Genomic DNA, 25,234 nt, shown 5'->3' with positions numbered 1-25,234 from the left:
TTTAAGAAAGAATGAGAAATGTGAAAAAATCAAAAAATAAAACAGTCCTGATATACAGAGTATTCAGAATTTCTGAGTACGATGCCACAATATAACAGTATATAAATTTCAACTCAAATTGGTACTATGTGTATTTCAGCAGTGCCAATCATGCTCAAATATGTTTTATCATTTTGTTCTTGATCAGACCTGGATGGATCAAAACAAAATGATAAAATGATAAAACATGTTTGGGAGCATTAATGGCAGTGTGTGTGTATCCTCTGTTGTTGTTTTTTTTTTACACCATTGTAAGTTATTTGGATGTGTGTTCAGCAACCACAGGTACATTATGAGTATTTCGACCTTAATATTAGATAAGAACTTAATGTAACATCAACAGTCGCCATTTGGTTTAAAACATTACAGGGTGTTAGACCTGTGTTCATCATCTGGAATTGAAACATTCTGATTGAGAGAACATAATCATGGAGGCAATAACTGGCTGCAAACAAAACAAAACAAAAAAGAAAAAACAGGGAGAGGCCTGAGGGAGTGTTCTGTTTGACAACAGGTAGAACCTTATCTCACCATCTTTGTTACCGGCAGTGCAAAGCGGTGTCAAGTTCTGCCGCTGCAGTGTGTGACGCTGACTTTTTTAGAGGTGTCAGTATTGAATGTTTGAAGACACAAACAGGAAACTTCATCTCACAGGTGTGAGTGAGTTCCCACAATACTGTTCATCGCATTTCATTTAGGAAGACAAATACCTAACTTATATTGTCAGCACATTATATCAGCCAAAGTCATACATCATTAAGGAAACTCTAACGCTTCTTTGTATGAATTTCTGAGAGTGCATATACAAAATTGAGAGTGCTAATTAAATTTACAAACAATGCCTGATCTCAATAGTGAGAATAGTGATATCACATACAATTTGTGACAGTTTCTCAACATAAGAGGACTGGGATGTCGCTGTGAATGTGCTGATGTTTGTATCATGCAAAACAACAGTTTTTACATGTAAGCGTATGCTCTCCTTTGTTTTTAATTTGCTTCAAGGAAAACCACCTTTGTGACTCTGAAGGATCCTCAGTTACCCTTACGTTTACATTATCAGCCATTCAAATCTTGAATTATTTTAATGCTTTGGTTCACCAAATAAAGTTTCCTTCCTTCTTTTTTTTCATTTCAGATTATGAATGAAATGAGAGAGTTTAATATCTTGTCATGTGAAGAACACGTGGACTGTAGAAATAAAATGTTATCTGATCTATTCCGCATGTTTTCAATAGCGATTTGGCTATGGAGGTTCAGTAGCTTGGTTTCAATAGCTTGTTGTTTAACTCATTGCCCATTTAGATTCAGGTACATACAGCAGATTACCACAGCGAATCTTAAATGTCATTGCATGAAAGTTATAGGGTGTGTCCCTGAGTTGAAAAACCGGTCGTGGTTTACATTACATTCTGTTTTTAGGCTTACGCCAGATCACAGATTTATGTGATCGGCATACGTGTGTAACTGCAGTCAAAGTAATGCATTCCTCTTTAATTATCATACAACTGTAGAGAAATTCCAGACTCATTCAGAGCTATTGAGAAAGGTTAAGTCTTTTTCCTGTTCTAAATCTATTGTTGGCTGACATCACATGGTAACACACAGTCACAGAGAATACAAATCCTGTTAGGCTGGTTTCTGTTGTGATGGCATATCTAGCAACAGCAGAAGTTTCCAGACTCCAAGACTCTCTATATATGTCATGGCCCCACAAAACACATTTGAAGAATGTCATTTGAAAAGACATTTTAAAAAATTTGAAAAGACACCTTTCTGTAGATCTACTATCAGCAATGTAGGCTATTAATCTATTGCACTTCTCATAAGGTCACAGTATTCCCCAAGTGATCTATCTATACTGATACATTGCACTTCAGCATGGATATGGTCATAATTTAATGTCCAGTATTAAACTTTGAAATAAATATTTAAACCTGAAGAAATTATGAAACTGGAGAATATTGTCAGTAGGACTCAGGATGGTATGGTGAGTGTAGCCTTTCATGAAGCCTTCTTTGACGTCAGCTCTCAAAGGCAAGGAGTCCATAAGATACAGTTCACACATAGTGACATTTCAGATCCAGCCAAAATCAAGTTCAGAGGAGAAGATGGAAAATCTCAGTTTTTTTGCTGTTTCACAGAACAACATTTGCCTATGAAAACAAAAAAGAAATTTCAGTGTTTATGACAGCAGCATCAATTACTCAAAATGTGCTGTAGAAAATGTGGTCACATTGGTAAAAGAATGGATTTATTTTAACTGAATTTATTTTGATATGCATAATGCAAAACTGTTCTGTAAAATATGATATTTATTAAACCTGAGTTTTTTCTTTTCTTACCAAAGGCAACTTAAAAAATAGGACAAACATTCAAACAAGCAACTTCATAATCAAAGAATAAAAAAACCCTCAAACTTAAATCTATTGCAATGAGCTAAGAACTTCTAAATGACACGGTCGTAACATATCAGTCATTACAATTGTTTTATGTTTGTATGATATATAGATATATAAGTATAAACTTAGTTTTTCCTAGTGCAATCCTCCATCTTATGTCAAGGTTTTGCATCTGTGAATAGTTACATGACCAACGTAGTGAAGGAAAAACAGGACCATACAGTGATGATATGAAGTGATTTTTAACTTAATCGTCCTAATTATTTCCTTATAACTTATTATTTATATAAAAAGTGGGTCCAACAAACCTTTCCATTGGAGAAAATGGGAGGCCTCTATTTTGATTGCACTGGAAATGTTTTCATTGTACACCAAAGCAAATCCATCAGCTCCAAAAGGTCCAGAGTACTTGCAAATGCTTTCAGTGGAAACCAGTGGCATTTTAGTAACAAAATGCACTTCAGTTTGGAAGAAGCAGCTCTTCATGGGAGACGGTGAGGTTCCCCAAGTACCAAAATATCCAGAATACCAGGCTGAGGAACATGATCAATGGTCCAGAGAGGACAAAGAAATCCCAGAAAGATAGGGGAGCAAAAATCCCCATAAAAAAGAGGATTAGGCCAACAACATCAAATAATAGGGCCAAGAAGAAAAATATCAGACAGCGTCCCAGGTACTGACTATAATCCATGACAGGGAGAGGCACAGCACAGCAACTGACTATCGCACAACAGGAATGAGGAGTAATAATGAGAATGACAAGCTTTTAAAGGTGGTAGCACATTCTTCAGATTTTTAACACACCTCATATTTTCCGCATAGCAGAGTTGGAAGGCATCAGATGGGTACTGAAAACTGGTTCAGCATCTTGTATTACCACCTTAAATCCATGCATTTTCTTCTCCTACCAAACCGGCTTCTTAAATGAGGCTGCCAGTACTTTCAGATAATCAAGGATTTGTGATCATTAGGGGAGAATTGCACCACTTGCACGTGATTTATACCCTTTGTGTCTGCTTACACTTTACTCGCAAATGACAGTTTATTTAAGGCTGAAAGGAGGAGCAAAATTCTGAGAAGACCTGAGGAGTGTCCCTCGATGGAGTTTAAGTTTTAGTTTCGTTTAGTTTATTTGACAAAATTAAAACACATGTATCAAAAGACTTGCATTTGATGAAATTGTCAAGGATAACACAAAAAAGTCCTGGACTTATTTCCATCGTGGTCCTTGATGTTCCATCATGTGTAGTATAGTGAAGTGTAGGCACATACTTGATTGTTTTGTTACATTTTGTTTTTATTTTTCTATACTTTACTGTCTATAAATATCATCCCCGCAGACAGAATTTATGCTGTGTTCACCCTACCTAGAAGACTAGAGTAAGGACACTAGATGGCTAGCATACTAGCTTGCCAAGATTTGAGAGTAACTGGCATTTATGGGCAGCATTCCTGATTAACATAGTCTACATAGCTAGATAAGTTATTTTACTATTCTCAAATGATGTTGGGATAGTTAGAGAGACATAGTGTGTTAACTGAATTCATCTTAATGAACAGGCCAGGTCATATAACTGTAGTGTCATAAACTAGAGCTCTATACAAACTTCCCTAATGCATGCAATAGGCAAGCTTTTGACTAATATCCAGGCTTCCAGCCAAATGCTGGAAAATACTAGTTAATGCAAGTTTTACCAGTATGTTTGTTAGGTAAAAAAATGTAAGTTGACAGCCAACAATATGAGGTTTAATAAAAAGGTTTATGTTATTATGGCCACAGGCTTTGTTAGACTTTAACAATATGATATCTATATCGAAAGGTTGTCTATTAGAGAAGCTTGCCAAGTATGGAGGTCATTCTAGTTCTAGTTATAGGCTTATATCCTGGGAAGTTTCAACCATCATTGTGTGCTTACATATCTTTTTAACCAGTATGTGCCAATTAAGAAAACTGCCATACCAGCCAGATAGCTGAACTTGAATAACTAGCAGCCTAAAACCTGAATATAATTGTGAGATCACTGAAGTGGAGGCAGTGATAGCATTCCTTAAATTGTACAATGCTAACTAAAATATGATGTTCTTATATTTACATATATTCATTAAATTAAAACTATAAAACTGCTTTTTTAAAATTTGTAATATGAATGATCCACCCTTTCAGTCTGTAAGGTAGAAAAAGGGCAGAATGGATAAAACCAGAGGACTGTCCTCATAGTACCTCGCCTGCTAGGTAATTATGTGAATAGGCAGAGGGCCAGCATAACATGACCAGCACGATTATAAAAACTGTATGCAGTCTAACAGGGATGGAAAAATACAGACTAATACTGAAGAGTGGAGAGACACTGTGTCAAAAGAAAAGGCAGCACAAATGTATTATTTAAATAGGTTATATAATGATTGCTTGTGTTATGAGACAACAACATGAACAGAAACAGACAAAATGAAGTATGGCATTTTATTTATATGATGCAGTCTGAGGATTTTTAAAAGAATCTCACAATAATCTGAATTAGAGAGGGTCAACATTCTTCCATTTTTGCCTCTGCTTAATTCATTTAGGTTTTTAATAGCAAGCAAGTACATATTCACAAATGAAAGCTAAAAAGAAACCTGGCCAAAGAACAAAAAAAAAATTTTAATAATAAAAAAAGTTTGAAATACAAGCAATGTGGTAAAAAAAAAAAATACACTTGCAAAAAACTGTGACACGTGTCAGCTGAGGAAAAAAAAAAAAAAAAAACAGGTCTACTGACTATGCTTTGTGAATACTGTGAACAATATGCCATCATAAGTTTGTACAAATGGAAACAAATCCTACTTAACCAAGATGAATAAGAAATGAAATAGTTTATTGTTTAGTTGGTTTAATCTTTGCAATATGAACTCTTAATAAATCATGAATCTCTAGGCAAGGTTTTTAGAATGAAAAAAGGTCAATACCATACTTCACAGTGACAGTATAAATAATGAATTTACTATACCATTAATGGAGTAATTATTGTCACCCACAATTTACTGTAGATGCCTCTTAGAATGGTCAATAGTATGTGTCTTTGGTGGCATTAAACAGCCTCCTCACTAAAAGGTCAATTAAGCTTCCAAATTTTGGCAATAACACAAAATGTAAAAAGAGTACCCAATGTCCACTTTGAATCTTGTCCCATGAAATTTTGCACAAAGAATGCAAACACATTTATAGTAAAGAAAAGCAGTGGTACAAGAGCATAATCTGAGAGGACAGTCAGCATAAACACCATTAACATTGGATCTAAGAACAAGACATCTGCAAATTTTATTTAATAAACATCTTCCAGAAGACATAAAATCAAGAAAATAAAAACTAAAATATATTTATATTGCACATTTGAAAGTATTTACACGATACATTTACAGCTACAATCTATATGCAGATCCCTGTCCTCAGTTTGTATTCCAGGTAAGGGCTAATTCCTGAGTAAGAGCAGTCATTTTTCTAACTTGTTTCATCCTAATAGCTGTGAGGTCTTCAGGCAAAGATGGTCTTCACTTTGCTGCAAGCATTATTGTTACTATTTTTAAAGTGCATCTTCATAACAGATTCTTGTGAGCAGTTGAGAAGACCTGGAAGATAAGGGAGCACACAACACATGATTTTAGGTGTGCTATCCAAAGAATATTCTAAGCAACCAATGTCATCAAGAACAATTTTACTCTTGAATCTAAAAAAAAAAATATTTTGGACAAAATATTAACGTTTTTGCAAAGAGATACCAGAATGAGCCATTCACACACTATATCTAGTTTTCTCTTTGCTCCAAGACTGAGATCTCTTCAGCATGCATATGAACAACATTGGTAAACTACCAACTACAAATGGATTAAAACTAGTTGTCTTGAGATTTTTGGAAACAGCGTCTAACCTAAAAAAGTCATTAATAATTAAAAGGAAATGCATTAGGCTATGTTACTCAAGGAGAAAGACAGACAACTTCTGTCCATTGACGAGATCTATTAAAAGCAGTAATATGTTGCCTTGGGCCATATCAATACACCTCTCATGTTACCTTATGTGTGCTCACATGTTAGTTAATGCGCCCCATTAATTAAACATTCGCTAGGCAAAATTCATATATTAAAAAAAATTGTATTTTTCTTTGGGATTGTTTATCAATGTATTTATTAACATACTTTGTATCCCTGATGATTTCTCTTTACATTTTTAATGCCCAGCTCATTTCATCACTGTAAGGTCTTTAACCAGTTCAGGAGAGCACAGAAAATGCAAGTGCTCTGCTATGAAGTGCATGATACCACATTCTGCTTTCAGCCTCCAGTCTACCAACTGAGCCGTGCACCCAGGCACTGTTGGGAGAGGTAGACTAGAGACAGCCAAACAGAGGAGACAAACCTGCTAACTTTAAATCCTCCCTCCCTGTGCAACACTATATCAATTATGGACCACCCCGCAGGGCAGGTGGCCTCAGTTGGCACTGGTATGTATCTGGTACGAGATACTTCTACTTTCAACTGGTTGAATGTTCACACATAACACAATTCTCAGTAATTTTAAGACAATTTTGAGCATGTCATGCTTAAATCAAAGTAATATCAACTGCAAAATATAACATCTCCAAAATGTGCAAAAAAAGGCCCGTTCACTGACAACAAAACGAGGAAGAAGAAATACTTCCTTTTTGCAGTTGCACATTATCTCTCAACTTTTCTATAACTGCAACTGTACCTATTATGGAACTTTAAAGAATATTTATGGTAAACCAAGCAATTCTGCATGTAAACAGAAAACAAAGATATCAATGAAAATAGCCACCCGAAGGAGGAATTACTTCAGTAAATGTAGAAAACACACAATGGCCATTTAAAACCAGAGAAATGGTGCACTGAGGTGTTGGTTTTCAGACTGATTCATTTGCAGCCTTCTGCTCAGAGCACAAGATAATGAACCAGCTGAAAGACTCAGAAATGACCTAAAGATCTGAATTATGAATGATGACTTTGCCACCCTTGCTTTGGGTAATTCACGAGGTTATGCTGCTATTTATTTATACATTTATACACATTTCAAAATGTATTTTGAAAAATGAAATGTTTTTAAAAGTCAGTCATTGTTTGCTTAGCCCCATTCTGTTGCTCTTGTTGTGCATATATTCTGTATATATCAAAAACACAACTATAAAGTGATGAACAAAAGGTAAAAGGGACATATTCCCTTCAGAGGAGATGTACTCCATTGCTATTGGTGAGGAAATATCATATTATGACAGAAAACGTTGTTTAATGGAGGCGGTTTGTCATATATATTCCAGTAAAATTCTAAATTCTACCTCCTCTAGACTGAAACATTCCAAGTAAACACTAACAGAAAATCTCAAGATGATACAGAAAAAGAGTTAAAAAAACAAAACAAAAACAATGTTGTCACTAACCCCCTGAGGAATTTGCGAAAACTGTAGACTATACACTACCTTTCCAAAAGTATGTGGACACCTGAGCATCACACCGATATGTACTTGTCAAACATTTCATTACAAAACCATGGGCATTGATATGGATTTGGACACCCTTTGCTGCTGTAAAAACCTCCACTCTTCTGGGAAGCCTTTACAGTAAATTCTGGAACATGGCTGTGGGGATTCGCTTCCATTCAGCCACAGCAGCATTAGTGAGGATGGATACTGATGTTGGGTATAAGGCCTGGCTCACAGTCAGCATTCCAATTCATCCCAAAGGTGTTTCATGGGATAGAGGTCAGGGCTCTGTGCAGGCCAAGTTCTTCCCCACCAAACTCAGCAAACCATTTCTTTATGAGCCTTGCTTTGTGCATGGGGGCATTGTCGTGCTGAAACAGGAAAGGGCCTTCCCCCAACTGTCGCCACAAAGAAGTGGATAATTCTCTAGAATGTCATTGTATGCTATAGAATTAAGATTTCCCCTCACTGGAACTAAGGGGCCTAGCCCAAACCATAAAATTATTTTATACGCTACACGCTTCAGCACACTGTGGTCTTGTTCTGTGAGCTTGTGTGGGCTACCACGTCACGGCTGAGCTGTTGTTGCTCCTATACGTTTCCACAGTAACGGCACTTACAGTTGACTGCGGCAGCTCTAACAGGGCAGAAATTTGACAAACTGACTTGTTGGAAAGGTGGCATCCTATGACAGTGCCACGTTGAAAGTCACTGAGCCCTTCAGTACAACCTGTTCTACTGCCAATGTTTGTCAATGGAGATGTATGTATGGCTGTATGTTTGATTTTATGGACCTATTAGCAATGGGTGTGGCTGAAATAGCCGAAACCAGCCATTAGAAGGGATGTCCACATACTTTTGGAAATGTAGTGTATTTACAGCATGCAGTTGAAGTATCTAAGAGATTTGGTATTTTTATGGACAAGTTTTTTCCCTCCTTGAAATCCTCAAAATTCATTGTTTCATTAAAACATATTCTACCCAGCTAATAGAACAGAACACTGCAATATCCTGACTGAACTGCCACTCTCCTTCCCCCCAGGCTCCCTGTATGTGCTGTGAATCCTCTGTAACTCATACAGAATGCTGCTGTTCATCTCATTTATAGTTACATAGCTATTTCCAAAACTAAAGATTGCCACGTGATTCCTCCTTAGGCAGCGTTCGACTAAGCAGCTAATAACTGATCTTAAAAGGAAGGTCACTGGTTAGTGTAGGTACATGGCTGCTTTGAACAAAGGGATCCATTCAAAGGGATGGACAGCATTTACTTCAGCAAATGTTAGCTAATCATCTCACTCCTAAATGAATTAAATGTGAGAGCAAGCTAGTGATCCAAATTCTGATGTGGAAAAATCTCTTATTTAAACTTAGTAACCTAGCTAGCTGGCACAGATATAATTACAGTTTATGAAACTTTACTTCCTGCTATTAAATTGTAAGTAAGCCAGCTTAAAATGGTTAAGATTGGCATGCAAAGTGACAGTTAATAGTGCATGCAACATAGGCTAACTATAAATACATGAAATGGGCACTAGCTGGCAATGTGAACTCCGAGTTGTCATTGCACACCAAATCTATGCTCTGTGTTTTAACCGTACTGGCAACATTAAGTTATTTATGGTGCCAAATACAAATGACATAAAATTGCCACATGATTCTGACCAATACCAGAGATACTAAAATGGTTCTAAAGATCAGTAGTGCTGCTGGTTTTCTCTCCAGCCTGATAGCCCATAGTCAAATAATGTCACCGATCGGCCAGAGATTGCACTCGCCTGGTGGGTCAGTTTTAAATCAGTCCCTGATTAGAGGAGAGGAATGAAAACCAGCAGTACTAGTAGCTCTGAGGGCCAGATTTTAGTATCCCTAATCTGAACCTTTTTGTACACACTTTTTGTGAAAGCTACTTTGAATAAAAGCCAAATTCAGGATTAATATATAAATAAACTGATACTTATGGTAGGCTTGTTTCCAAAAACACACTGTCTGTGGTGACCTAAAATCAACTTTGTGACCAATATTCCAATGCAAGTAATGTTAAAAGCATATTCTTAATGGTTTAAAGAAGTGTGGGTTAACCTTACTGAAAGGACTATTTACGCATGTCATTAAATGTCACAAAAACAAAATATATTAGTTCTTTACATTGTAAGCAAACACATCCCTCAAACAATGACAATGTTTTTCCATGGCGGCAGATCATTTCCATTAACTGGAATGAGCATTGTTAAAAAGGTTTACAAATGGCTATACAGGCCATTGACAAATGGTAGGTCAGAGTATAAAAAGCATCTTTAATGGTGAATGCAAATGTTTGTCTAAGATATTCTATGTACAGACGAAAAACGGCTCATGCTTCACCAAAACAAAAGCAAAACCTTAAAAAATAATGCCTGCATTTAATATGAACTTGCTAAGGTTTTATTTACAACAACATTACATGACAGCCATTTGGTGATTGCTTCTTCTTCTGTGCCTTTAATAGATTTGATGCACAAGTGAAGTTAACTCAATTGGACAAGCAGAGTTTGGTTAGACTGTATTAATCTTAAACGAGCACTGTGAAATGGAATAAGACCGGCCTGGGTTCTCACGTTGATTGAAGCAAGTCATCATGATTTTGTTAAACCAGCTCTTTGTAGTACTCCCTTAGTTACATATCCTCAGAACACTAGGGGGGCAATCAGTAACAATTGCAAAGTATTCCCTCCCTTTTTCATACAGTAGAAAAGCATGCACTGTCTCAGGTATTTCAGGATAAATGACAAAGCAATATAATTTTGACTAGTTAAAATAATGATGCAAAAAAATCATGGGTGCTCCATCGATTATGTTTATCTGTCTTTGGGGGTATTCCATATAAATTCAATCACCTGTTGTCTTCACCCCTTTTGATTTTAACAAAAAATAAATGATAGATGTCCTAGGGAGATAAATGTTTGTCCAAGGAAGAAATAGTTAATCTGATTTCTAGACCTGAATGACTAAGAGTTCAAAGTTTGCCCATTTTTGGTGAGTGGGCATCTACATGTCCACGTCGGCTAGAAACCCAGGAGTGTAACAATGATCTTGTCTCACAGCTTAAAGTGGTTTCACAAACTGTTATCCATCCATGCATCCATCCATCCATCCACCCATCATGTCACCGCTTATCCCTGGTCGAGGGGGGGTTGTGCTGTTGCCCATCTCAGTATGCATTGCGCGAGAGGGAGGAATACACCCTGGACCGGTCGCCAATACCCCAAACTGTTATAACATCCAAAATCGCTTGTCATTTGGGTATAGAAATCACAGCCTAACCATTTCCCAGGGACAAACATTGATGGATTTGTTTTTAATCAAAATAAGTGAGGTCAACAGGGGGCTCATTAGATATTGAAAGACCTTCCTTGTTCAAATAGGGATGAATTAGCCTTTTCTGTTGACCAATGTTTGGCAGAAATAACATGACACGTTGGCTTTCAGCAGTGAACACAGTCAAGAGATGGGAGTTTCCATCTTTAAGTCAACAATTTTAAAGGAAAACATCTCCTCAAAAAAATCCAGTTAAATAGATCCTTACTTTGTAAACACTGTGTCCGCATGTTGAAATACCATGTGTCATCATGACCAGTCAGAACACAGTTTCCATTTCCCAACCCAATAAGGATTCCAACCGCAGCCAACAGGATGAAGAAAGTTTGTCTGAGAGCAAGCTAGATTGTTTTAGAACAAGTTTCTTTCAACACGTCATCAGTTTGTACTTTTAAGCCCTTTCTAGGATTTCAAATTTCATGTGGCACACAAGGGAATCATTTTTATATTTACTACCCTATGATCAAAAAAGTTTATAAAATTCAAATGAGTAAGTTGATGTTAAAGTACAAGTCAGGTAGAGCAAGTGCAGACCATATAAGTGAAATACATCATTAGTAGGGCTACACCTGAGGCAAAGCACTGCCACAATTTCACCAATTTGAAAACAAATCAAACCAATTCTAGGTGCACTGGGAGACATTTAAGGAAAATGTCTCATACTAAAGTAGTGCCATTTTAATTGTTATTCTGAAATACCTGCGCAGATTTGTTCTCACGGTTGCCTTCATTGTATCACTGCATTATTTTCTGTCACGACAGCAACACTGCTGCAACGTATTGTTCATTTGGGCTATTGTATAGTCCATAACGTCTTTCTGTCATGATGTCAAGATGATGGCGACCAAACGATCCGTTGCCCATCTACTGTATCCTGACGTTTGCAGTGTGCACTATTCAAGTAATCTCAATATGCCTTCATTTACACAACAACATACTGGATACGAATACAATGTGGCGAAAAAACACTGATAAATTGCACACACATTAAAACGAAGAAAGCATGATAAAAGCAAGGAATAGTAGTTTTACCTACTTTCTGTCAGAGAAGTCTTTCTACTTTCCCATCCACAGTATCCTGCATCAGCGTTTCGGAGCTTTTGAGACTCCCCATTTCCACCGTTTTCTCAGTTGGATCTACGTCCAAACTTCCGTCATATCCTTTATTTTCATACCCTGAACAACTGGGGTTCTCCCACCTAACTCGAGTGGGAGCGTGCACAGACAGTGATCCGTTCAAATCCTTCCCTCCGATGCACTTCTCTCCGGCTTCCAGAGTTTTCAAACCGCCTTTAGATAGCCTCTGCGATAACTTTCTCGCCCATTGCGCAAAATTGTCCAATGTACTTCTATCTAGTTCTTCATCCGAAATCTCAACGTTTCCCGTGTACCACATAATCCACCAAATTAAACTGAGAAAAATAATAAGTGAGCCAGTGTAAATAAGGAAGTCCCCGTAAAATTTACCATTCAACCTCAAATTAGCAAAAATTCCAATTATAAGCAGAACGAAACCGACAATGTCAAAAATTAACGCGAGAAAGAATAGCGGCACACATCTCCCAATGCATTTCATAGCCATGGTTTAGAGTGTAGCCTACTCGGATAACGGCAAGAACGAGAAGGTTCACTTGTTTTCCAGTACACGCATTTCTTACACCTGAAGAACACACCTGTCCTCTCCGAACCGCCTTCCTGTGGCGTCAATGGTAATTATAATATTTAAAGAGCCGAGCCTTTCTTCTCACACCTGAAACTGGGCAACGCAACCTGTTGCAGCAGGTTTAATACTTTAGCGCAACATCGGTAGCTATTTCTCTTCATTTTTTAAAATTTTTTTAAGTTTGTTTACCTTCACATTGAGGAGGTTGCTACTTCATTGTGTTTATGTCGTTACAAGCCACCCATAAGACACGCGATCGGTGTCGTTGTTTTAGGCGCAGTTTACTTGCACTTTCAAGTCATTGGGTAAGGGATAACGTACATCCACCGACGTTAAAATGTGTGACAAGCACCAAAGACATGCAAATTAAATTGGAAATTTAATGTATGTATTTGCATTTTAAACTTGTCATTTTTTAACTGCAGGCACATTGGCACGCTCGCTCTCTCTCTCTCTCTCTCTCTCTCTCTCTCTCTCTCTCTCTCTCTCTCTCTCTGTCTCTCTCTCCACACACGCGCGCGCACACACACACAGGTAGGTCACACACAGCAGAGAACATTTCTATTACATTTTACATGACAGTAGTAGAGAGTTAATTTTCAAAACCTGAAAATCAGGGAAATTCAACCGAATTCCACAACATTTGACATATTCTCTGTCATGGGAGTGCTTTCCAACACATTCTGCTTTTCAAAATGGCACTGTAGGCTACACAGCATAAACTAATATCTTCGAAGTTTGATTGCTTGTTTCAACAAAAAGACAGATCACAATCACTATTAGGCCTACACACCTCAACAAAGTAATTGGAACTGTAAAGTAAAAAAAAAAAAAAAAACTTTCATGATTTCATTAATAAAGAAGCTTAATTCTAGCATGGAAGCTTATTTAGCCTCTCATGTCTATACACACCTGGCTTTTTGTAGAAACCACTCAACCAAATCAAACTGCTGTCAATCCATTAACTGTTTATATGGTGTCACAATGTCCATGTAGAATTTATTTGGCATTTCAATCAGATTGTACAATCATTATTTATTTGCATTCAAGAATAAATAAATAAATAAATAAATAAATAAATAAATAAATAAATAAATAAATAAATAAATACACATGCACCTCACACAATTTCATTGTAAAGAGCAATGGTTCTTTTTAAGTGTTATCAAGTAAAACAGTCTCTTGTCATTGCCACCTTATTCCGGATCAGATAGTTGTAGTCTCATGTATTCAAGACTGGAAATTCATTTTAACTGATTTAGCTGTTAGTGTACATTCTGTTACAATTGTGCCTTAGTTCCCTGCAAAAACTCTGTGACTGAAGACTGCATAATGTTCCCTCACGATCATAGGCATCCCCAATGGTCCCAGCTCTGCTATCTCCCTGTGAAAATAGGTGTGAACGTGAAAAGTAGAGAGGGTTTCAAAGTAGTGACATAAATTGTTGACGGGAATGTCACACATCTTATTTGCAAATTCAGGCAAAAACTGCCACCGTGTTTAACCAACCACTCCTTATTGGCCACTTTGCAAACTTTCCACAACAATGGGTATTCAAAGCTGACATCACCAAAGCAAACAGCAGCACATAATAATGTATTGCTTCCTGAGTTCTCTATCCAATGTCCACTTACACAATATTGTCTTCAGGACATTTTTCTCCAAGAAAAACAAAAACATGTCCTCATTAAATATACACAGGTTTTAAGTACACTATGAAAATATGCCATGATATGAACCAAATAAATACTTAAATTGACAGGAGTCCCAATGCATGTAAACTTCTCAGCAGTAATTGAAGCAGCCCATTATGTACAGATGACCTGTAACCAATTTCTTTCAATATTTCATTTGAGAGAACACATTTATGCAATAATACATTGGTGTGCATTATGCCACATTACTGAGTGACAATATTGAACCAGGGAAACTGACCATGCATATATATTTTTTAGAAATTCATAAAAAGTAGCACATTATGTTTCGACAGAGAAAAATTAAAAAAATGTGTATGGCCAACAACAAAGTAATTGGTAGCCTAGATCCATGACAATGTCAGTTCGGAGTGTCTGGTTTCAGAGCGTTGATTTATTTCAGGTATATTTTTTTTATACCTAATTTAATGTCGGTCCTAAAGTGAACAACATGTATGTGAAGACAGTGCAAATTTGAATCCTCTCACAAGTCGTATAGCTTGAAACTCTGTGTGGCCTGGCAAAAAAAGCTGAATTGATTACCAGTGACCCCATATGCAACCTTGCCAGTTTTTGAATTGCTGCCCCCCAGGAGTGGGTACAAAGTCTTGAAGCAAAAAAAAAAAAAAAAAAAAAAAAAACCAGATGCCAGGTTCCTCAACCTGGGATACATATACGATAGGACTTGAGAGATACGATGAGTCACATAAGAGGTAGCATGTGGGGTAGCAGATGAATACACAATGTACCACTTACTGGGTATATGAACGATCAGTATGCCACACAATGTCTTTTTGAAGACTGTTGCGTGTGTACCTGTGGTGGTGTCTTGTGCTGACCTACAGTTGCAAAGTTGATTTCCATGGAAACAGACGATAAAGCATAAACCCTGAAATGCAAATCCCATCTAATTTCCACATAAGTTGATTGTAGAGTCACATGCGCAATCAGCATCTGATACTAGTCATACATTTCCCGAATGATAAAGAACATGACCAGAAAATTGTAACTACATATTTCTCATCATGTGTAATGGTGAGTAACGTCTTTATACATTGCAGTACTATTTCACAAACTAATGATCTTCAATGATCTGTGAAAAGACTTCTCACACAAATGAGCTTTGTCTGCTTATAAAACATTTTGTGTATCTGTTATGGAATCTTCCCCTCAGTGCTGTTATTTTTCTGTTGTGTATTCCCTGACAGAAAGAAAGGCAAAACCATGCATGATACCCCTGAGGTTTGCAACCTGACCTCATTCTGTGTTTTAGCAGATCAAATTGCTTTTATATTTTTCCTCCAAATATATATATATATATATATATATATATGTATATATATATATTAAAACATATATATATATAAATTCGAATTGAATGACTGCTTCAAGCCTGTGGCCCATAGTCATCACCAGGTGCTGAGTATTTTCTCTGGTGATGCTCTGCCATGCCTGTACTGCAGCCATCTTTAGCAACTGCTTGTTTCAGGGGCTAGTTGCCTTAAGTTTTCTCTTCAGAATAAGAAATGCATGTTGAATTGGATTCAGTTTGTTTGACTTGCCCACTCAAGAATTTTCCAGTTTTTGGCTTTGAAAAACTCATTTGTTGCTTTAGCATTATGTTTTGGATCATTGTCTTGCTGTTGGATGAAATCCAATGCATTTGGAAGCATTTGTTTGAACTTAAACAGAACAGATGCTTCTGTACACTTCAGAATTCATTCTGCTGCTGCTATCAGCAGATATATCATAAATGAAGACAGATGAGCCAGTACCTGTGGCAGCCATACATGCCCAAACTATAACACCCTCACCACCTCCACACATTGCTCTTGCCATCACTCTGATACAAGTCAATCTTGTTCTCATCTATTTTTTTCTTCTTCTCTGAATTGTATGATTCATTGTATGTATGTATGTAGGTACCATGTCTTGTAAAGCGTGTTTGAAACCATGAAAATCGCTATATAAAATAAATGTATTATTATTATTATTATTATTATTATTATTATTATTATTATTATCCACAAGACCTTTTTACAGTAATCTGCAGGCTCTTTTAGGTACTTAAAAAAAAAGTACCTAAAAAAATTTAGCACACTGTATGCTGGCCATCCTGTTTTTGCAGTTAACTAGTGGTTTGCATTTTGCAGTGTAACCTCTGTGGTTCTGTTTGTGAAGTCTTCTGTGGACAATAGTCACTGTCACCTCCACAGCTGACTCCTGAAGAGTGTTTCTGATCTGTTGGACTGGTGTTTGAGGGTTACTCTTCATTATGGTGAGAATTTTTTATTCATCAACTGTAGAGGTCTTTCTTGGGCTACTAGGCCCTTTGTGATTACTGAGCTCAGAAGCGCTCTCTTTCTTCTTATTGATTTGATTTTGGTTAGCCTAAGTCTATGATTGTTTTTTTTCCTCTTATTTCTCAGAATCACAATGGCTTCCTTCACATCCATTGGTACAGCTCTGATCCTCATGTTGACAAACATGAATAACAGACTCCAAGGCCATCAAAAGCTGAAAATCAAGACTAGATACTGAAAGCTGTCTTATACCTGCAATGAGGAAGCAATTGAACACACCTCATCAAAAACACCCGTAAAGGCATTTGTCCCAAACATTATGGAGCACACTATATATAATTTTATTTGTTTCTCCATGATAATATATTACTTTGCTATATAGCTATGTACACCACTGCCCAATTCACTATGGGCACAACCTTTGTAAAAAAAAAAAAAAGAAAATAAAGAGGAACATTTTCAACATTAATCATAAGCAAATGGCTGTAAATCTGAGATTTGCAATTCAAAAAAAAATCTTAGTCAGAGGTTGCTATTTTCCCCTTCCTACTCACGTTTAAAGCTGACATTTAATAACCAAAGCATGCAGTTGAAATCTTCAACTCTTAATGTTAAAACAAATGTCATTCAATATAATACAGCCATCAAATATTCAATGGTTTCCATTAATACCATGATGACAGTGGCTCATTGGTGCACCCTGGTGGTAAACTTTACCGACCAGATTTTTAGCAGATTTGATAATCTGAGATGGAATGCAAAAATCAAGCCTGACTTTAGTTGCAGGGTTGTCAGTTTTCATTTCAATTGGCAGCATAAGACCAGCTTCATCAAAATGCATACTATGAATCTCTGCTCAATAGTTCTGTAGATTGGATCACAAAGGGAGAAGTAGAACACAGAATCCCACATAACACTAATGTTGTTTCATCTTACTTGTCTAGATCTGTATCCTCAGTTGGATCATAATTACGAATTCTCTTAGAATTTTGGAGGTTATCCGGTTATAGGATTAACCTAGGGAAATCTACAGCCCTGCCAATGAAATTTCCCCCAGGTTGTGACCTCAGATCGATATCAGCATTTCAGTTGACTTGGATATGTTTTAGATATTTGGGTATAAATATTACACTGGATTTCAGAAATTAGATCTTGGTCAATTGACACATTTAATTACATCAGACAAGATTTACCAAACACCTTATTTATGAGATTAATATGATTCCTATAAATTGTTAAGTTTGGAGAGATGTAAGTTTGAATGATGATCCCAGATCATACTGTATATTGGTCTGGTCCCCAAATACCCATAATCCAGACCTTCCTACTCAGGCATTCTTATTTTGGATAGGTAAAATTACTGATGTAGAAAACCAGTTTGTAGGTCCATAGGAAATGTCTTATTCCTGATATTATTGTAATGTTTTATGGTGACCAACATGGGCTTCTCTTCATACAAAGCAGGTGTGAGAAGAAGACATTGAGGGAACTTAATTGATAAATATTGGGATATAACTTGTGAAAAAAAAAAAAAAAATCCTCAGTGTACTTTCATAAATATACAGGAACTTAATTCAGGAACTTCTAATTATTTCATGTAATTTATTTGAGTTCCAGTTTGTCTTCAAGAAATCCCCATTTCCTCCAAGGTTTGCTTTTAAATTCTTTAAATAAATTAGATTCTATTATGCATGTCTTTTGGAGTTGTGATAAGATCCATACTTTCTTTAAAGGAGTCTATTCACATATTCAAAAGATTTTTGGTAGTAATTTGATTTTAAACTGAGTCTGAATATAATAGATTATGATAGCAAGGTGATTTTTGATCAGGTCTCTGTGTATCTACTGTTTACTTTCAAATTTCTTGCACAACTGTAATATTTTGCTCTGGCCAGCCTCTGAAAGTTCATCTGAGAACATGTGGTTGACACAGGCCTCAGACCACTTATCTTTAGAGACGCTCATCTCCTTACCTAAATCAGAAATCATGATTCTTTATTTTTTTTGCCTTTCTTGTTTTTTTTTCTTTAATAGTGTATGGTTTGTGAAATTTTGCTTAGAAGTCTAGCCCACATTTTTTCTAGTGTTTTTATTTTTATGATATTGTGGTTTATAGTATAACACATTTTGTACTTAGAATTGTCTTTGAAAATGTCTCTGGTGGTGTTTTTGTCTGTTCTTGTATTGTAATTGCATTTTTGTGTTCATGTTTTTAAATTTATAAATAAAAATAACAAATATATCAAAGTGATCAGCATACTTATCTGGAGTATATATATATACCAGATAAATAAATATGTGGATATTAAATTGCTGAATGTTACCAACGATTTACTAGTTTAGATGCTTGAGTATTGAGCCACAGAGTTATGGAGGAAGATTTGGCTGAGGGAAGACTTTGCATAATCAATGAATATGGATTTTACTGTATTTGAATTGGAAATGGAAAGTACATAGGGACATGCCTGGTCAAGGCAAAGGAATGATTTGTTAACCACCTTCACTTTGACTTTGCAGCATATGGTATACATTGATTTCAGAGGACCCACTGCATTTTGCTTTGAGAGGAGACATTTGGTAGTCAATGAATGTGGCTTTCACTATATTTGACTGAAAAAAGCCAGTTCTGCCTGGAAAACTTTTCTGTACTTGGGAAGGATAAGTATTGACATATTGACTGCGCCAAAGTTGTTGAAAAGAATAGAGGAAGATGTTGCTTGCCAATAAAGTGAAAGCAGGTGGTGCAATTTTGTTGGAATATGAATGAATAATGTGCAGTACATTTGTCTTCATTATTTTTAAGTTGATCCTTAAGTTGGAAATTGGTGTGAAATATTGGAAATTTCTAGACTTTCAGAGAAGTCAGGCCACCTTGTGTAACAACTGAATTTGCATCTGCTTAAACAAATTTTATTGTCCAATATGAAGCATGTCCTTTGCAAAAAAATGTCTTCAGTTGGTATGCGAATGACTGTATTTTTATATTAATTTATGTAAAAACACATTTTTAAATATGTATATGGCAGTTGGTCATCTTAATGTAGAGTTTAAATACAGATAATATTCACACACAAACAGAGGGCATACATATCAGATTGTCTGTACAGGTGAGACCAGTAACATGAGACCAACAATTGCAACACATGTTGGCATTTGCACAGTATGACAAAGTTATATGTATCTTATATAGCCAAAAGCAGGCACTCAGGTTCTTCTCCAGTTATTTTAATTACACTGACCTATGTGAACTTAACCTACAGAAGTCCCACAAGGGTGATGAACTGTATTTGCAATATTTTCAAATATCAGCCTACCCTGGATATGCTTAAATGGCTCTTTATTTGCAATTTTGCCAATTATCCTGCAGAAGCATTCAACTCCAAGGTTCTGCTAATGGCAGACACTATGCAGCTTCTCGCCATCATGACTTGAATCTCATTTTCATTCCCTCCCTGCATCTTAAGCGGTGGATCATTTGTATAAATATTAATGGAGTTATTATTTGGATTGCATTAAATTGATGGTTCTGAGAATGTGATCCCTTCATGTGTCGCGTTCTCACTGCAGGTCCTCTATTTATTTGGCAGAGGGCGCTAATTGTCCTAGAATGTCTGACATTGCATCAGATTTTAACTCCTGCTAACAGTGAACATTGACTGCACTGTAAATGTATTTCTTTTCATCTGTTTGATTTCTATTACTTTTTGTGAGATAAAATTTTCTTCACAATAAATTTCCATACATTTACAGTTAACTGCTTTGTAAAAAGGATCCCTATTTTCTGAACCAGATCCCAGAAGTCTTTAATAGATAATATAAAGACTATTAAAGTAACAACCAGATAAAATAATACATTTCATAATTCCTATTTCATCAAGGACTCACAGAGAATACTGTATTTTTGACCTATTGATTAATGTGTTCCCATGCAAGTGTAACAAGGAAGTAGTAAAATTGCCCATGTGGAGCAGCAGTGTCAAACTCCTGTCCTGAGAACTGCAGTGTCTGCTGTTTTTTTGGTGTGTTTCAGCACGCAGCATGAGTGATTCATTTAAGTTACCAATTGGTTAAAAAGTCCACACACCTTGTCCACAAGGCCTTAATTGGCTGCTGATTGAAAGGAAACCACAATTACCTGCAGACACCATGTCCCTCCAGGACTGGAGTTTGACACCCCTGAGGTGGAATAATATATAGCAAGAGCAATTTTTTATGTAAGATGAATAGTGTCCTCTCAAGAATTTGAAAACACAGAGCCAGAAGTGCAAACCTGGCTCTATAGCCTGGATATTGCAGTTAAAACCCAGGCTACATCATTAGCAGCAGTGGTTGGACAATAATTGGTTTTGTTTCACTCGGGGTCAGGTAGTTTTACGTCAGACAGGGATCCTTGGATTACTGCTGTATTAGACCCTACAAACAACACACGAGGCACCACAAGGAATCAGACTTTATATGGGAGAAATATGGCTCTCATCTGGTTGGCAGAAGCTTTGCGGTCGTACTCTGTGACCTCACCTCTTGTGTGCACACTAGTTATGGGCTGTTGGGTGAGTGTATCAGAATTGTGGCTGCTATAAAGTACAAGGAACAAAGATTTAATAGATACTGATCGGCAGGGAAGTGTGTGTGTGTGTGTGTGTGCGTGTGTGTGTGCATGTGTGAGAAAAAGAGAGACAGAGAAACAGAGAGAAAGAAAGAGAGAAAGAGATAGAGAGAGAGAGACAGAGACAGGAGGCTAATACCTTGTCATTTTCCTCCATATTGTACATCATCTGACAGATGAGAGAGGCTGATTGAGTAGTTTGAACTGTGACACATTCACTCTGTGAGCCAGGAGAACAGGTCAGTGCAGACACAGACAGCAGTAGCCCTGATAATAATGCTCAAGATGCTGCTACATTCTAAGATGGACATGGATTATCCATTATAATATGTAATGTATTTTACATGTATATGTAATATGTAAAAAGAGTTGCATTCATTTAAGTCTAGCACTGTTGTTGTTGATATTTTCAGTTTTTTTGTGTTTAATATAAATTCCAAGAAACAGAGATTTAATATAAACCGATCAGCAGGGAAGTGAGTGTGTGTGTGTGTGTGTGTGTGTGTGCATGCGTGCGTGCATGCATTACAGCCCTGCTTGAGAGACAGGACTGGAAGAGAGTGACTATGTGTGACTATATGTTATTTCTCAGAAACTCAGTCATATTACAAAACCAAACCAATTATATTGTAATGATTCTACATTCCAGAAATATAGTGTGGCCCACTACAGGAGTGCACACACTTCAGCTGCGGTACTCCTCATGGGGAGTGTGGGTGGCAGAATGGCAACTGAAGAGGCACAACTGTCAATTGAAAACTGGCATAAAAATGAAAAACTTTGGTAAAAAAATTGCTCCTAGTGTGTGAACTGGTGTGTGCATTTTTGCATATTTTGTTCAAGCTAAGTAAGATTTTTGAACTGCCCATTTTATTTCATAATTCCAGCTGCTCTTTTGCACAACACAACAGCTCTATGATAATATGGCTATTATATGGTAACCCCCACCCCTCAGATTATATGGGTCATTATACAGAAACAAAATGTGAATAATTAATCTAAATTAAGTGTGGTAAACTGACCATTATTTCTTGTGCATTTCTGCTGCCATTGTATATGTGACACTCATGTAAATTATTTTCCCTTTACCTCATGGGGGAGCCATATCCCAGAAAATGTATGTGCCAGCGTATTTGGGCCAAAAAAACCCAACAAATTAACTGTTGCCAAGGAGGCAAAAGCCACTCTGTATTATAAAGGTTTCTAAAATGATTGTTTCCTTGGGGACTGTAAATACCTATAATGGAAATTGTTCCTCTGAATCAGGCAGAAACAGAAGATTTCTGTGAGAGATTGGCTCCTCGGTGACACCTGATGTTAGGGGCTGTTTGTGATGTGCAGTTCTGAGGCTGACAGATGGGGAGGCACAGGAGGGTGTTAATAACCCAGACACTCTCTACTGTAATTATCTTTCCCCTCAAACTACAAACCTGCTTTTCTCACAATTACTCCCTGATTGTTTTCTTGGTGCCTAGTTGCAAAAAGTGTCGATGAGTGCCGATGTGCAAGCATTAGAAAAACTGTAAATCGAAAAATTGGAGAATCAGGCTCTGTCTATGAAAACAATTTCATATCTCTTTCCCAACATATATTTTTCCAAAACACTTCACATAAAGATTGAAGTGGTTTTATGAAAGAGAAATCAGCAGCTAATGCTTGCAGCCATCCACCTTTGAGTGTTCTTGTCTAGCATCTCAAATGATAAAATGTAATGATTGTAACCAAGTCCTACAGCAACTCACCATAATAAGTAAAGGTTCCAGGTTTCATTATTTTTTTAAATGCGGCCCTGTTCCATTTGGGACATTATGAACATGGTTATGAAAACACGGCCACCTAAGTCATCCCTTCTGTGGACTGATAAATTACACCAGTGGACTTTGTCCCCATCCTGTCTTCCCAAGCCAAGCTATCTCAAATGATGCAACAACAACAAGAAAAAATGCACAACTGCATGTCCATGCTTCAGAAGATATGTCAAGCTATGGAACCAAATTACATTTTCCTAAGGTTTAGCAACCTATTATTATTTTTTAAAGCAAAGCACTTCTTTTTTCCATTATAAGCTTTTGTACATTCTTTTTTCATCAGATTCTCTGATCATTTTTTCCAGTTCTGAAATGTAAGAATATGAGCAAGCCCTTGGGAAATGCTTTGCAAATTCAGTCCAATAATGTGAAAAAGCTTTTTTAATGCATCTTAACTGTAGCACAATAATACTGTCTATCTCAGCAGGCAGAAAGGATGGATTATTAAAAAACTACTCTTCAAAACAAATTAAAATCATTGAAGTACAGTCAAAGGCTTGTCAGAAACACATGCATTTGAAATAATTAAATGAAATGAATTAAATTAAATGAATGAAAACTGTAAATGGGAACACTTATTGCTGCTGCAAAAGAAACTCATTATATGACAAAAAAAATTCTGTCATTCATTCAAAAATTTATTTTTATGTTTTTAAATGCTTTTTACCTTATTTCAATTATCAATGTAAGTCAACGTGACTCAACATGAATGAATCAACATATTTCTGTAAGTCTTAGATAACCTACTCCACTTGACACTGGCACATCCTTCAGTTGGACCCTTACCAGACTCTTTAATAAAAAAGCAGTATTCCAAACATTACGAAGTAAGAATACGCTTTCACCAGTAATGAGCACCTCCAGGGTCCGTCTCTGACAAAAGTCAATAGGCAGCTGACAACAGAGGCAGTATCAGGTTTTCAGACTAAAATAAATAAATAAATAAATTCCACCCTGAGTCCCAGTTAAGCAAGGGCCGTACTCTACTTAGCAGACAAATTTGAATTAATCTGAGGGGACTTGTGTGAGAGACATGAGAGGGATGAGGCACTTTATTGCTGACTGCCATTTGGTGACACACAGTGGCTTACCTGGACAGATTGTTAATTGTTGATAGATGTGGCTCCCTTGCGACCCCTCAAAAACCCCGTGTGTCAATCACTTACACGTCAGCTGATATCAAACCCTAATTTCCCCCCCATTTATCCATCCATCTGGGAAAGCTTATCATGTTGAGTTTGTCTTCAACTCAAAATCCTTTTCAAAAAAAGAGCTGTGAAATTGAGATCAAAGTTCCACATTGTTTTTGATAAGTTATGGCAGTGTGAAACTGGCTTTTAAGACTACAATCGCTGCACAAAATGCAATTTAAATGGGACTGATGTCTACAGAGCACATTGGTATGCTGGATTGCAAGGACCAAGGTCAGGTTCTATTCTTTGGGACATCTGGCTTACATTAACTGGATGTCTAGAGGAAAATTCTGTGCGATTGAAGCAGGATGTCTCTTCATCGTGCATCCTTGTCCTGCATGTAAATAGTGATCTTCCTTTTTGCAGAGCATTCTAAACTTAATGTAAACTGCTTGTGCCATATCATTAGCGAATAAGGAAAAGTTTGTCCTATGTGTACGCATAACAAGGTTTCAAATTTGCACAGACTACCTCCTACAAGGGATTAGTGAAATGGACTGTTGAGTTACATTTAATTGGAACTGACTTGTGTTTGGAATCTAAAGCAGAGCCTGACTGCTTCAGTAGTCAGTGCTGCCTAGGAACATACAAGGTTTGTATATTCCAATTTCAAAGTTGTTGCTGAGGCCTCATGAATTATTCAAATCCTGCTATGGCTAGAGTTCAACCGTTTGGCCACCCACATTGGAGCAACATTA

General features: G+C 36.8%; 1 long non-coding RNA gene across 1 annotated transcript; it reads right to left on the bottom strand.

Moving 5' to 3' along the window:
* Nucleotides 1–1,170: 1,170 nt before the first annotated feature.
* On the bottom strand, nucleotides 1,171–3,300 carry LOC118219904. The gene is made up of 2 exons (XR_004763882.1): nucleotides 2,750–3,300; nucleotides 1,171–2,195 (listed from the first exon to the last, which is right to left on the bottom strand). It is a non-coding gene; the product is annotated as an uncharacterized LOC118219904 (long non-coding RNA).
* Between the last annotated feature and the right edge of the window lie 21,934 nt (nucleotides 3,301–25,234).

This window comes from Anguilla anguilla, chromosome 2, assembly GCF_013347855.1.
Source record: "Anguilla anguilla isolate fAngAng1 chromosome 2, fAngAng1.pri, whole genome shotgun sequence".
Classification (NCBI taxonomy): domain Eukaryota; kingdom Metazoa; phylum Chordata; class Actinopteri; order Anguilliformes; family Anguillidae; genus Anguilla; species Anguilla anguilla.
This window is presented reverse-complemented; position numbering and strand designations above follow the sequence as displayed.